The 15,000-nt window shown below is 34.6% G+C and overlaps 1 protein-coding gene across 1 annotated transcript in view; it reads right to left on the reverse strand.

Annotated features, from left to right (window-relative positions):
* Positions 1 to 15,000, reverse strand: part of LOC149135581 (uncharacterized) — a 150,051-nt gene that overhangs the window by 9,001 nt on the left and 126,050 nt on the right. The window lies entirely within an intron of this gene.

The following is a 15,000-nucleotide window of genomic DNA, read 5'->3' on the forward strand; positions in this document are numbered from 1 at the left end:
AAGTACTGCTGTCATCATTTCTAAAAATAAACACTGAAAAATGGTATGGCATCATTTCTAAAAATAGCCAAGCAACTACTACTTCTATCCACAGGAATGTATATAAAGGACAAAATTTAACCAGTCAACCACAGTTAAAACCAATGAACACAACAAGAAAGTATACTAGTTCAATAAGAATGGACATTTAATATTTCATTTGTTCAATAAGAATAGACAACACTTCATTTCATTTCTTTATACTATATTATTTTATATCTTTTATATGAATTAAGGTGGCGAGCTGGCAGAATCATTAGCGCAAAGGATGAAATGGTTAGCTGTATTTCACCCATCGCTACATTCTGGGTTCAAATTCCGCCGAGGTTGACTTTGGCTTTCATCCTTTCGGGGTTGATAAATTAAGTACCAGTTATATACAGGGTTTGGTCTAATCGACTAACCCCATCCCTCAAAATTTCAGGCCTTGTGCCTTTAGTAGAAAGGATTATCATCATCATCATCATCATTATCAGATTGGTGCAACTAGTAGACTGTTGAAAAAATACCATGCAATATTTAGATATGTTCTTTTCATTTTAAGTTCAAATCCTGCCTGGGTTGACTTTGACTATTATCCTTTGAGTTTGATAAATACTGAGGTTTATATAATCAACTACTTCTTCCTTGTAGTCTTGTGTTTACATTAATGAATTATTAATCATTATTATTTGACAGAATTTGTTAGCATGTTGGACAAAAATGCTTAGTGGCATCTCTTCAATTCTTTACATTCTGAGTTCAATTTCTGCCAAGCTCAACTTAGCCTTTAATCCTTTCAGGGTCAATAAATTAAAGGTATCAGCTGAACACTGGAGCTAAAAGGGTTCAATATAATTGATTCCCCCACCCTTAAAAACTACTGGCTCTGTGCCAAGCTTGCCACACAAAATACTTAGCAACCTTTTATCCGGTTTTACATTCTGAATTCAAATTGCCCTGAGGTCAACTTTGATTTTTGTTCTTTCATAGTTGATTAAATAAATCCCAGTTGAGCACTGGGATTAATTTAATTGATTAACCTCTTCCCCTGAAATTTCAGGCCTTGTGCTTATTGTAGAAAGTATTAAAGCAACAAGGAGGCAGGATCATTAGTGCATCATGCATTTTGGAGGCATTCTGTCAGGTTTTGTGTGCTTAATTCAAATTTTACCAAGTCAACTTAACTTTTCATCATTCCAGGAGCCATAAAATAAGTATCATTCAAATACTGGGGTTGATGTAATTAACTAGCCCCTTTCCTCAAAACTGCGAGCCAAAACCTGAAACCATTATTAGTATTTCATTGTACAGGGTAAATGTGAAATATTGGCTTTTGTTTTCCTTTCTTTATGTTAACTTTCAAATTTAACACAAGACTTTAGACAGAAGTTACCTTTCTAAGAATATGAGTGACTCCATGAAGGAAGATTTTTACAAACAAATCCCAGCCATTCTAGGTGGCTTGTTAGTATTTTAGGGGAATTAAACCCAATACTCCAATGATAACTTGTATAAATTTCACTCTCATTATTATATTACTGTAACACTCCAATTTATTGATATAGGTAATCAGTAAATTTTGCACAGGTGACTTACAGGACCAACATATTACTACAATATCCAAATGTGGCCATTGTACCTACAGCAGACAGATTAATACAGTACACGTAACCTACAGTACCCATATATGACCTACAGCACCTACATGTGACCTACAGAGCTGACATGTGACCTAAAGTACCCGTGAGTTAACTGTAATAGACATAAGTGACCAAAAGAACCCACATTACCTGCAGTACCCACATTACCTACAGCTGTCACATATGACCCATGTTACTTTCACAATAACAACTTCAAATCCACAGAGAATTAATGATTGTTGTCACAGGCTGTTCAGGTTTATGACAATATGTTTAAATGACATTGGATTTTGTTTCAAGCAAATGGTCTAACATTGGTTGTATCAGTTCAACATAAAGTCACCACACACACAAAGTACTATCTCTCTCTCACATATATTTCTATGTAGATACACATAGAACAATCAACATGTACATGAGCACAAATAACGAACAATAACACAATACATCCATGCAGACATGTACACATGTGTGTGTGTGTGTGTGTGTGTGTGTGCAAATATGTATCCACCTTTTCTAATTGAAAAGATGAGAACTTTACTCTTCGACATTTATTGTCATTTTTAACCTTCACGGTCATTAAGAACAATTCTTTGACAGTCACAGTCATTAATGGTCATTCTTGTTGGCAGCTTACATTTCATATTAGGAAATTGCTCATCTGAAATAAAACCAAATATGTCTTTAAATTTATACCAAGACTGACAACTAGTGAAACTTTCTGACCGGCACTAACTTCAACTTTAATATCACATTAAGATAGACCAAAGACAGTTTAACAATCTCACATTAATTTTATGAATTTAAAATGAGAGATGGAATCAGTTTCCAAGTTTAATCTAAACTCACACATCTCTACTTAACATTTAGAGACCAAAGCTAAATATTTTAGTAGGCTGTGCCTTTAAATAATATTATCATCATCATCATTGTCATCATTGTTTAAATGCCTACTTTTCCATGACTGCATGGGTCAGATTAAATGATGTGGAGGCAGAATTTTCTGCAGCCAGATGCCCTTCCTCACCTATTTCCCAACAAAGCGATAATCTATCAGTCTCTCAAACAATGACTAGCTTAGACATGCATTTGTAGAGGACTGAAAGCGAATGAAACTATTTGTATGAATGGTGATAATTTGTATCCAATCAGCATGCATACATATCAAGATAAAGAGGAATATGAGATTAATCATGCACACACATACACACGCATGCACACACCCACACCCAACAGGCATCTCCCAGTTTCCATCTAGTTTCATACACATAGTATTGGTGAAGGCACATAGCTTAGTGATTAGGCTATTTGGCTCACAATTGTAAGGTTGTGAGTGATTCCTAGCAGCATGCTGTGTCCTTGAGCAAACACTTTATTTCACATTGCTCCAGTCCACTCATCCTCCCAGCTGGCAAAAATGAGTTGTATTTCATGTGGCCAGCTTTGTCACATCCTGAGACTTGCTGAATCTCCTTGAGAACCACATTAAGGGTACACATGTCTGTGGAGTGCTCAGCCACTTGCACGTTAATTTTACAAGCAAGCCATTCCATTGACTGCATCAACTGGAAACCTTGCTGTCATAACTGATGGAGTGCCAGTTAAGAACAACAGTAGACAGTATCCATGTAGCAGAACTGAACTCCTAAGCATGTGGTTCCAAAGTGAACTTTTTAACCACACAGCCATATATATTGTGCAGATATTTACTTTATCGACTTTAAGAAGAGATACAAAGATAACCACAGTAGGATTTGAAGTCAGAACGTAAAGGGCTGGAACTAAATACTGTAAGACATATTCAAGCCTACAAGAAGAGATGCAACTAATACATTAGTCTCAGCCCAGGGGGTCCAAGGAGAAACCCAAAGATCTAAGAAAGGGATTTCTGATATGGGAAGGAGACCCCAGCCACTTCTGTAGTAGAGCATGAATCCAACCTTGTTCTGCTTAGCAAAATTTCTTTCAAGAGATCCAGGGCATATTGTGAGATAGGCTATCACAATATATCTTTAGCCACTATGAAGCTGCCAAGAAGTAAGATTAAGCTGGCTAATTGATTAGATTTATATTTTTTTAAAGCCATCATCAGGACTTGCTTACTCACCAGTGGTTACAGAGAGACCGTAGTGGTTGTATCGTTTATTTCTAAATAACTGGAACATATTTATGTAGCAACAAAGATGTCCATGCATGTAAATTAACTGAAACACCAATACCAATTTTTCTTTTCAACCTTCAGATAGACTCAGTAAATTTGGCAATACCAGCATGTATAAAAAGGGATAATATGTTATGATTACTTTACCACCTGCTGATGAAGGTGATGTGTGCAACTATAATTTTATGTACACATTTCATAAACTGGGAATTATGTCCCAGGAAAAGATATATATATATATGTTTATTTTAATATTTTTACTTTCATTTGCTCTTACAGTTTGGCTCCAACCCTTGTCTGCCAGTTTTACAGTTTGGCTCCAACTTTTGTCTGCCAGTGACAAATAGAATTTGAATGCAACACCATAGAAGATCTAAAAAAACCACCATCTTTCTAATAATTTGTCATATTCTTTCATTTTCAGTTGGTGGTGAGTTGAGGCCTGTCAACATTGCAGAGTTATAAAGTTAACCTAGAAGTCCCAACACGAGGACAGTCGCTACAAGATTGGTTCCTGATATGTTCATGTATTCAAATACTATACCTGTTTGAGCAACCCAGCTGACTTATTGTTGAGATATTTATTTCAATGTATTGTAAGGCTTTAATGATTGTTAAATGCTGTCTTTTGTTTCCATTCCAAAACAGAGTAAAAAAAAAAAAGCCCAGCTGTTAAAAGTATACTGGTTGTTTTCAATATCAGCTAAACAGCATTGTTAACCAGTATCTAATAAATAATTCGTCTGGGTTTATACTTTATCAAGTTATCTTTTCTATAGTTTAGATTTTATTTCCAATAATTTATTGCAAATCTCTCACAATGGAGTTAGAACAATGTACACAGAATGATAAACTTAGAGAAGCAACAAAATAAATCTTCAATTTTCAATGGAAGAAAACACTAAAATATTGAGCACTTTCTTCTCTTTCATTTGTAAGTCCAGTTATATGTGTATGAGAACGTGTATGTGTGTGTGTGAAAGAGAGAGTGTGTGTATGTGAGAAAGAGAATCTTTGTGTGTTTGTGAGAGAAAGGGAGAGAGTGTGTGTGCATGTATTTTAGTGCTCATTATAAACATACATGAATAAGTATTTGATGTGTGCATGTGTAAGTATATCTGGGATATACATGTTTATTTTTCTTTGTATCTACACACATACACACGTGTTATAGTAGTATTATATCCTTGAGTTTGATATAGACTATACTGTAACATGTTATAACACTACAAAAACTAAATCAGTAACAAAAACGTAACCTCTCAACAACTATGACTGCAGCTGAAAGTGCCCAAGGGGTGCTTGCACATGATGATGCACCTTGGAATGCTGACATGATAGACAGGCATGTGACCAAGTAGTAATAGACCTACATATATTCAGCCAGAAAAAGTGGGCTGAGATACAAATCCAGGGTAAGAGAGCTTTGTCCACAGGTTTTAATGGCAGAGTGATTCACCGTGTAGAAAGACCAGGATTGGTGGAAGTAAACCTTCGGGGCCAGACACTCACACTGGTTCCCGTGTCCATAATAAAGGACTTTGAAGAAATAGCATCTCGGACAAAAAGATGCACGGTAAGGTGAATTAATGGAGGAGACAACTGTTGTGCCCAGTGCCTCCTGGCCTGGTTTCCCTGAGAAGAGTAAGAGCAGGGCTGTGTGCACTTCTCGACCTGGTCCTTGAATTTCCTATGATTCCAGCAAATAGGTGGAGCAAGAAGCACGCATCCACGCGAAGAAGAGCAACATCTGGTTCTCCCAGTAGAATAATTCAGTAAAGAAGAACGGTTCCTACACATTCATGAAACTTGACAGATCAGTTCCCTAATAGCTCATAAGGTTTTGGAGGGTTGTGTGTTGTCTGGAGCAGAAGAAGTGCAAGTTCGCCAGGAAGATGAAAAAACACCTGCAACAATGCTATCAACAATTGACAGAGTACCAGAGAATTCCAGAAACTTGTCTGCAGAGGCGGCAAGTTGTTCAATGGCGGTATGTTCCATTATGGGTGCTAAAATTGATTGGACATTAGAAAGCATCCTTGAGAAAAATAACTGTTTGATGAATGATTGACCTTCATATGAACTATCGGTCAATTCCCGCAAGGGCGTGCAAAATTTACTTGCAGCAGAAGAGTTACTTCGGAGAAGCTCAGTTCTGAAAGATTCATACGACATGTCAGCTGGAGTTCCTGTCATCATATTGTGGACTGATAGTGAAAGAGGAGAAGGAATGCCTATGAGTGCAATGTGGAGTTTGCTGAGTATACTGAATATTCAAGGAAATGAAAAAAAGATTCCAATTGTGAATTGAGGCAAAGGAAAATGACTCATCTTTGGACGATAATAAGAAATGGAATGCCATGAAGAACAAGCTGGTTGAAGGAAATACCGTTAGAAATGGCAGTCAAACACCTTAATTGAAAGAAGACACGACGAGCATCAAACTAGGAATTTTCTGCAGCAGAGGATGAAGTGGGAGAAGGAGAAGTCCTTGCTAACAGATGAAAAACAAAACAATGGCCAACACATGGATAGTCCAGGTAGTGTTGAGAGAAAAACTCATACCTGGTTTGTAAGAAAAATTGTTATCCATATGAATTCCAGTAACATTGACTGTTAAATATAAATTCTTTTATGTGAAAAGAAGAAAAATTCTCCCGGAAAGCTGTGTCTTAGGACAAAGTTGTAATTTCAATTACAACACGAGGAAAAAATGATGTGCAGTTCCCACTTAAAAATGGTAGCAAAAATTTTGGAAGAGAAGACAATATGGTATCGAGAGAGGCATCAGTGGTATGTCCTTATATGATGAATGCGGTTTAGCCACATAGACAAAGTAGAACAGGAGAAAAAAAGAATGCATGTATTCAAAGATTCAAAAATTCATTCAAGAAGGGTCACCATTTTAGAAGGAATTGCAATCTAGAAAATCAGGGTCACCATTTTAGTTGCTCGTGGTCTCATGTAGTGAAACCATCTAATAATGACTCGATCCAGGAAGCTGGAATAGAAGATGTCATTCGAAGAAAGAACATTGTACAATAACTATCCACAGAACCAAGCTGTAGCTTTCAAATGCTTTTACTCCAGGTCACAAATATATACAAGTTGGATAAATCATGAATGATTTCTACAAGCAAAGGCCATGTTCAGCTTCTGTGTATCCTACGTCATAGCTTCTCAATGTCTATTAGTTGTCTTGTGACTTATGCAAGAGCTAAGGAGGTCACATACTCGCATGCTGCAGTCATGAAAACAAACAGGAAGGACGAAGGGCAGGAACATCAGAGTCACATGCTGTGCCATCTAATTGTGAGCTATTTAGAGAGTTACCATCAGGGGAGGTAACTGTGCCTACGCACACACACACACACACACACAAATATATATATACATACATATACATACATAAATATATATTTACACATACACACACACACACACACACACACACACACACACACACATATATATATATATATACATACATATATGTATATATATACACATACATATATATACATATATACATACATATACATATATATATATATATATATATATATATATATATATACATACATATATATATACATACATATATATACATATATACATACATATACATATATATATATATATATATACATACATATACACATATATATATATATACATACATATACATATATATATACATATATATATATATACATACATATATATATATACATACATATATATATATATATATATATATATATACATACATATATATATATATATATATACATACATATATATATATATATATACATACATATATATATATATATATATATATATACATACATATATATATATACATACATACATATATATATATACATACATACATATATATATATACATACATATATATATATACATACATATATATATATACATACATATATATATATACATACATATATATACATACATATATATATATACATACATATATATACATACATATATATATATACATACATATATATATATATATATATATATATATATATATATATATATATATATATATATATATATATACATATATACATACATATATATACACACATATATATATATATATATACATATATACAAATATATACATATATATACATATATTTCCACATACATATACATACATACATATATATACACATACATATACATATACATACATAGGGTATGGTAGATGAGTTCAACAAAAATTTAGATTCAGGTGAATATGGTACTTAAGTTTAGGCACCAGAATTTAGTACGGTATTATCCATACAATTTCAAAGTAAGGAGATTAAAATCAAAATAAGCAACAAGGATATCCAGACATAATGCAGTATGATCGTTTCATGCAACTCCATTTAATTGAACAATGTAATCATTACATCAGTTTAAAATGCTTCAGCTACACAAGACATAGAATTTAATTAAATTAGAACAGATGGACACGTTAGTATAATAATACCTAAAATCTCCAAGAAGTTAGGGAGACAGACAGAGAACATCATGCTTTAGCCACACCCTGGAAGCTAATAAATAAAATGTCAAAGAAGACTCTGCCTGTCACTGATTTTATTTGCTATTTTTTAGTTTAGATTTATTGATTATCATATCAAACCTTGTATATCTAAAGCTGAAGTGAATAAAGGGTATTATTTGTTAGGGGTAGAGGTGAGAGAGCAGACAGAAATCATGGTTGGTATAGTCATAAATTCATGAGGTTTGGTAAGGGAAACTTAAAACAAGATGTTGGCTGACAACTAAGGGGGCGCCCACCAGCAGACCATTGATAATGAAACAGGGGAAGTTTTATCATGTAGTACTATAGTTAAAAGCTTTAAAACAATGTTGCTATATTGTATACAGATAAAGTTTATGGCTATTCATAGGGTTATTAATAAGAATATATTAACAAAAGGATAGAAATTTATGGATACTTTTGAGCATATACCAAACTTATACCACAATAGAGGGAGGAAAAGAAAATTATTCAGAAATAGTTTAATATTTATATATACTGTACACTTAAAAACTAACTCATCATATGGTATCTATGAATATTGATTAATAGATATATACTGATATTAATAAAGGAGTATTGAGGTAAAAGAACATTCTTATTATATATTAATAAAATTATATTATAAGGAGTTTTTTTTATATATGTAGTAAATATATCAGTATAGTTTTATATACGTTAAGTATGAATTAATAGAGATACAAAGATTTGCTTAATTTATTTATGAATAAATAAAGGTTAGTTATTAATTAATAAAGAAATGAAATAAAATAATCAATTGGGGCAGCATACCATAGAAATAAAATAGCTTAATTACTAATGCTATGGTAAAGTTTTAGCACCAAAGTTTTAACACCAATAGTGAAGATTTATATAGAAAAAGTATGATTTAAAACATATTGGACTAAAATTTTTTATTTAACTTGTATAGCTAATATCAATAAAAGACTGATGTCTAGTATCACTTAAAAGAATATTTAAGTTATGGAACATTCAAAATTTTACACTAATCTTTCCATATATAAATTGAAGAATTATTTTATAGGTTTAAGAGTTAAAGAAGTCACTATTTTTACTCCTTATATGAATTTTATAGTTTCTTGGTAGTACTTGTTTAAAAGGGTTATTTATATAAAGGCTTATATAAAATACTAGGATAAGGAGGGTAGAGCCATTTAAGAAAGAGAAAAATCAAGTAATCTCAAAAGATCATTTCAAACCAATATTCAGGGTAATCAAGAAGATTATTAAGAATGAAATTTTAACAAAATGATAAAAAAACTTCTATGAATATTAAGAGTATATACCAAAATATTTTCTTACCACAATGGAGGGAGGAAAATGAAATAGTTTAATATTTACTTATTATCTATCTAAATATTAACTTATGATATGGTTACTATAAAGATTGATCAGTTGGATTTACATCGATTCTCCTTTTTGTCTATCTCTGCCTTCTTCATTCTGTTGACGTCTACTATTTGCAACGAGGTAAATACATATTTACCTCAACATGGTACACAGAAACAGCTGTAAACTCACTCTTACTTTCACTTTGCTTAACTAATTAAATAATGGCTTTTTAGCACCAAAGATACACTTCTATTTGTTGTTTTTCTTCCATTTTTTTTATCGTCTATATATTGATGTTGTTGGTACTCCGTCACTTATGACGTCAAGGGTTCCAGTTGATCCGATCAATGGAACAGCCTGCTCATGAAATTAACGTGCAAGTGGCTGAGCACTCCACAGACATGTGTACCCTTAACGTAGTTCTCGGAGATATTCAGCGTGACACAGTGTGACAAAGCTGACCCTTTGAATTACAGTCACAACAAAAACAGGATGTAAGAGTGAGAGAAAGTTGTGGTAAAAGAGTACAGTAGGGTTCACCACCATCCCCTGCCAGAGTCTCATGGAGCATTAGGTGTTTTTCGCTCAATAAACACTCACAACACCCGGTCTGGGAATCGACACCATGATCCTATGACCGCGAGTCCGCTGCCCTAACCACTGGGCCATGGCACCCCCACTGTCTATATATACATATATATAAGCATATATATATATATATATATATATATATATATATATATATATATATATATATATATATATATATATATTTCGTTTTTGGATTTGGTTTGCAAGATTTTTTATGTGATTTCGTGTGTTGAAGCATATTTTGTTGTGTCTGGGGAGAGTCATTTTCTTATTGTGCCTTAAAATTTAACAAGAATATTGAAAAGTGTGCAAGACACAACGAAAATTTTAGGAAAATAAGAAATAAGTGGAAATTTTAACGGTGAGTGTGTTAAATTTTAAGGCACGATAAGAAAATGACTCTCCCCAGACACAACAGTATATATATATACATATATATATATATATATACACACATACATATATATATGTATATATGACCGGTCTGTCAAAATGCTAGAAGAAGCTCACTTAAAAGATTCTGAGCATTTTGACAGACCGGTCACTGGTCAATCTTATATACACAAGTACTATAATCTTTTTAGGATCTCCCAAAAAATTTTTTCAAGAGCCTTCTGATTCTTTTAATGTGCTAGTTTCCTGGTATTAAATTGATATTAATTAATATCGAATTTTTACCATATTATATTAATTATATATGTATATATATAGATGTACAGGAGTGGCTGTGTGGTAAGTAGCTTGCTTACCAACCATATGGTTCCAGGTTCAGTCCCACTACGGGGCACCTTGGGCAAGTGTCTTCCACTATAGCCTTGGGCCGACCAAAGCCTTATGAGTGGATTTGGTAGACGGAAACTGAAAGAAGCCTGTTGTATATATGTATATATATATATATATATATACGTATGCATGTCTGTGTTTGTCCCCCCACCATTGCTTGACAACCGATGCTGGTGTGTTTACGTCCCCGTAACTTAACGGTTCAGCAAAAAGAGACCGATAGAATAAGTACTAGGCTTACAAAGAATAAGTCCTGGGGTCGATTTTCTCGACTAAAGGCGGTGCTCCAGCATGGCCGCAGTAAAATGACTGAAACAAGTAAAGGAAAAAAAATACATACATATATATATATATATATATATATACATATATATGTATATATAAACATACATAAATACATATATATGTACATATATACATATATATATGTACATACATACATATATATGTATATATATATAGACATACATATATACATACATATGTATATATATATAGCTATACATATATACGTACATATGTATATATATATAGCCATACATATATACGTACATACATATATATATATAGCCATACATATATACATACATATATATATATATATATATATATATATATGCATATCTATACACACACATATATATGCATATTTATACACATATATATATATATATATGCATATCTATACACACACACACACATATATATATATATACATATCTATACACACATATATATATGCATGCATATCTATACACATGTATATATATGCATATCTATACACACATATATATATATATACATATCTATACATATACATATATATATTAGGAGAGAGAATAGTGATGTTGTAGGAGAGAAATGTGTTCGCATGGATGATGGTACGCTTGCACTAAATGAGGCTGCAAAGAAAGAGGTCTGGAGATGCCACTACGATAGATTGCTTAATAAAGAGAATGAATGGGAGAAAGAGAGCCTGCCGTATGTTGACCCAACAGAGGGACCAGCTATCCGAGTTGACAGTATCAGGGTAGATAAAGCAATTAAGAGTATGAAGACAGGGAAAGCCCCCGGCCCATCAGGAATCACTGCAGAGATGCAAAATATCTGGCAGTGTTGGCTACAGCCTAGTCACCCGTATTACGAACCAGGTGATACACGAAGGAGTCATACCCAATGACTGGTGTAGCAGCACCATAGTAAACTGCTACAAAGGTAAAGGTGACGCTTTAGACACTAATAATTACAGAGGCATCAAGCTGTTAGATCAGGTTATGAAAGTTACGGAGAGGGTCATAGCCCAACTAATTAGGGAGCAAATCAATTTAGATGAGATGCAGTTTGGGTTCGTGCCAGGTAAAAGCACCACTGATGACATATTTCTAGTGAGACAGCTGCAGGAGAAATATCTAGCCAAGGATAAACCTCTGTACCTGGCCTTCGTTGACATGGAGAAAGCCTTTGACAGGGTCCCCCGATCCCTTATCTGGTGGTCAATGAGGAAACTTGGGATAGAAGAATGGTTAGTGAGAGCTGTGCGAGCCATGTACAGAGATGCTGTCAGTAAGGTGAAGGTTGGAAATGAGTACAGTAATGAATTCCGGGTAGAGGTAGGGGTCCAGCAAGGTTCCGTCCTCAGCCCCCTCCTATTTATCATAGTCCTCCAGGCGATCACAGAGGAATTCAAGACAGGTTGCCCCTGGGAGCTCCTCTATGCTGATGACCTTGCACTAATTGCGCAGTCACTATCAGAACTAGAGGAGAAGTTTCAGGTGTGGAAGCGAGGACTAGAATCGAAGGGCCTTAGAGTCAACCTAGCAAAAACCAAAATCCTAATAAGTAGGAAGGTAGATAAAACACAAACCCCTTCAGGTAGATGGCCCTGCTCAGTATGCAGTAAAGGAGTAGGTAGTAACTCTATAAGATGTACCCGGTGCAAGCTATAAGAGGTGCAGCAATATCAAAGGCAGATTAACTACAAAGTTAGTCTTCGTATGTGGCAGATGTTCAGGTGCAATAAACACTGTAAACAAACAGGAAACAACTTCTATCTCATTCCAGGGAGAAAAACTAGAGGTAGTCGATAGCTTCCGCTATCTGGGTGACCAAGTTAGTAGTGAGGGAGGGTGCGCTGAAAGTGTAGCTGCTAGAATAAGAATAACTCTTACCTCTGCTGGCGACAAAGGGACTCTCACTCAGGATAAAAGGCAGACTGTATGACGCATGTGTACGAACAGCCATGCTACATGGCAGTGAAACATGGGCTGTGACTGCTGAGGACATGCGTAAGCTCGCAAGGAATGAAGCCAGTATGCTCAGCTGGATGTGTAATGTAAATGTGCATACCCGTCAGAGTGTAAGTATCTTGAGAGAAAAGCTGAACATAAGAAGCGTCAGTAGTGGTGTGCAAGAGAGACGATTGCGCTGGTTTGGACATGTGGTGAGAATGAATGAGGATAGCTGCGTGAAAAAGTGCCACTCCCTAACAGTTGAGGGAACTTATGGAAGAGGTAGGCCCAGGAAGACCTGGGCTGAGGTGGTGAGGCAAGACCTTCGAACATTGGGCCTCACCGAGGCGATGACTACTGACCGAGACCTTTGGAAATATGCTGTGCGTGAGAAGACCCGGCAAGCCAAGTAAGATCGTTGCCAGTGCCCCTGGACTGGCTCTTGTGCGGGTGGCACATAAGATGTACCATCCTGAGCGTGACCGTTGCCAGTACCGCCTGACTGGCCTTGTAGGGTTTTCGAGCGAGATCGTTGCCAGTGCCCCTGGACTGGCTCTTGTGCGGGTGGCACATAAAAGACACCATTTCGAGCGTGGCCGTTTTCGTGCGGGTGACACGTAAAAGCACCCACTACACTCTCTGAGTGGTTGGCGTTAGGAAGGGCATCCAGCTGTAGAAACTCTGCCAAATTAGATTGGAGCCTGGTGTAGCCATCCGGTTGCACTAGTCCTCAGTCAAATCGTCCAACCCATGCTAGCATGGAAAGCAGACGTTAAACGATGATGATGATGATGATATATATATACATATCTATACATATCTATATATATATACATATGTATATATATATACATATCTATACATATATACATATCTATACATATCTATACATATATACATATCTATACATATATATCTATATATATATATACATATATACATACATATCTATACATATGTATATATACATATCTATACATATGTGTATATACATATCTATACATATGTATATATACATATCTATACATATGTATATATACATATCTATACATATGTATATATACATATCTATACATATGTATATATACATATCTATACATATGTATATATACATATACATATATATATACATATACATATATATATACATATACATATATATATACATATACATATATATATACATATACATATATATATACATATATATATATATATATATATACATATATATATACATATATTTACATATATATATATATATATACATATATATATATATACATATTTATTTATTTATTTATGGGTTTCAGCCAAGTGGCTGTGGTCATGCTGGAGCACCATCGTGACTTTCCATCTTTATGCTGTGCTCTCTTCACATTCCTTGCATGGCTCTTCGCCACCACCTGATATAGTCCAATCAAGAGTTTTGATGGCACATCTGGTGTATAAGAGAATTTGACATCGCTGCCCTAAACTGTGTCTCATTTCAAGCCATTGGTTCATCTGGTATCGTGAAGAGGAAAGCGTCGAGTTTTACCTCTATATCCATGTCTTGCAGGTCTCTCAAATGTTTTGGCAGGGCATTAAAGAGCTGAGGTCCTCTGAAACCGAAGCTGTTGCAGTACCTTGTTCTTATGTGAGATGCAGTGG

This window comes from Octopus bimaculoides, chromosome 5, assembly GCF_046866305.1.
Source record: "Octopus bimaculoides isolate indiv1 chromosome 5, ASM4686630v1, whole genome shotgun sequence".
In the NCBI taxonomy this organism is placed as follows: Eukaryota; Metazoa; Mollusca; class Cephalopoda; order Octopoda; family Octopodidae; genus Octopus; species Octopus bimaculoides.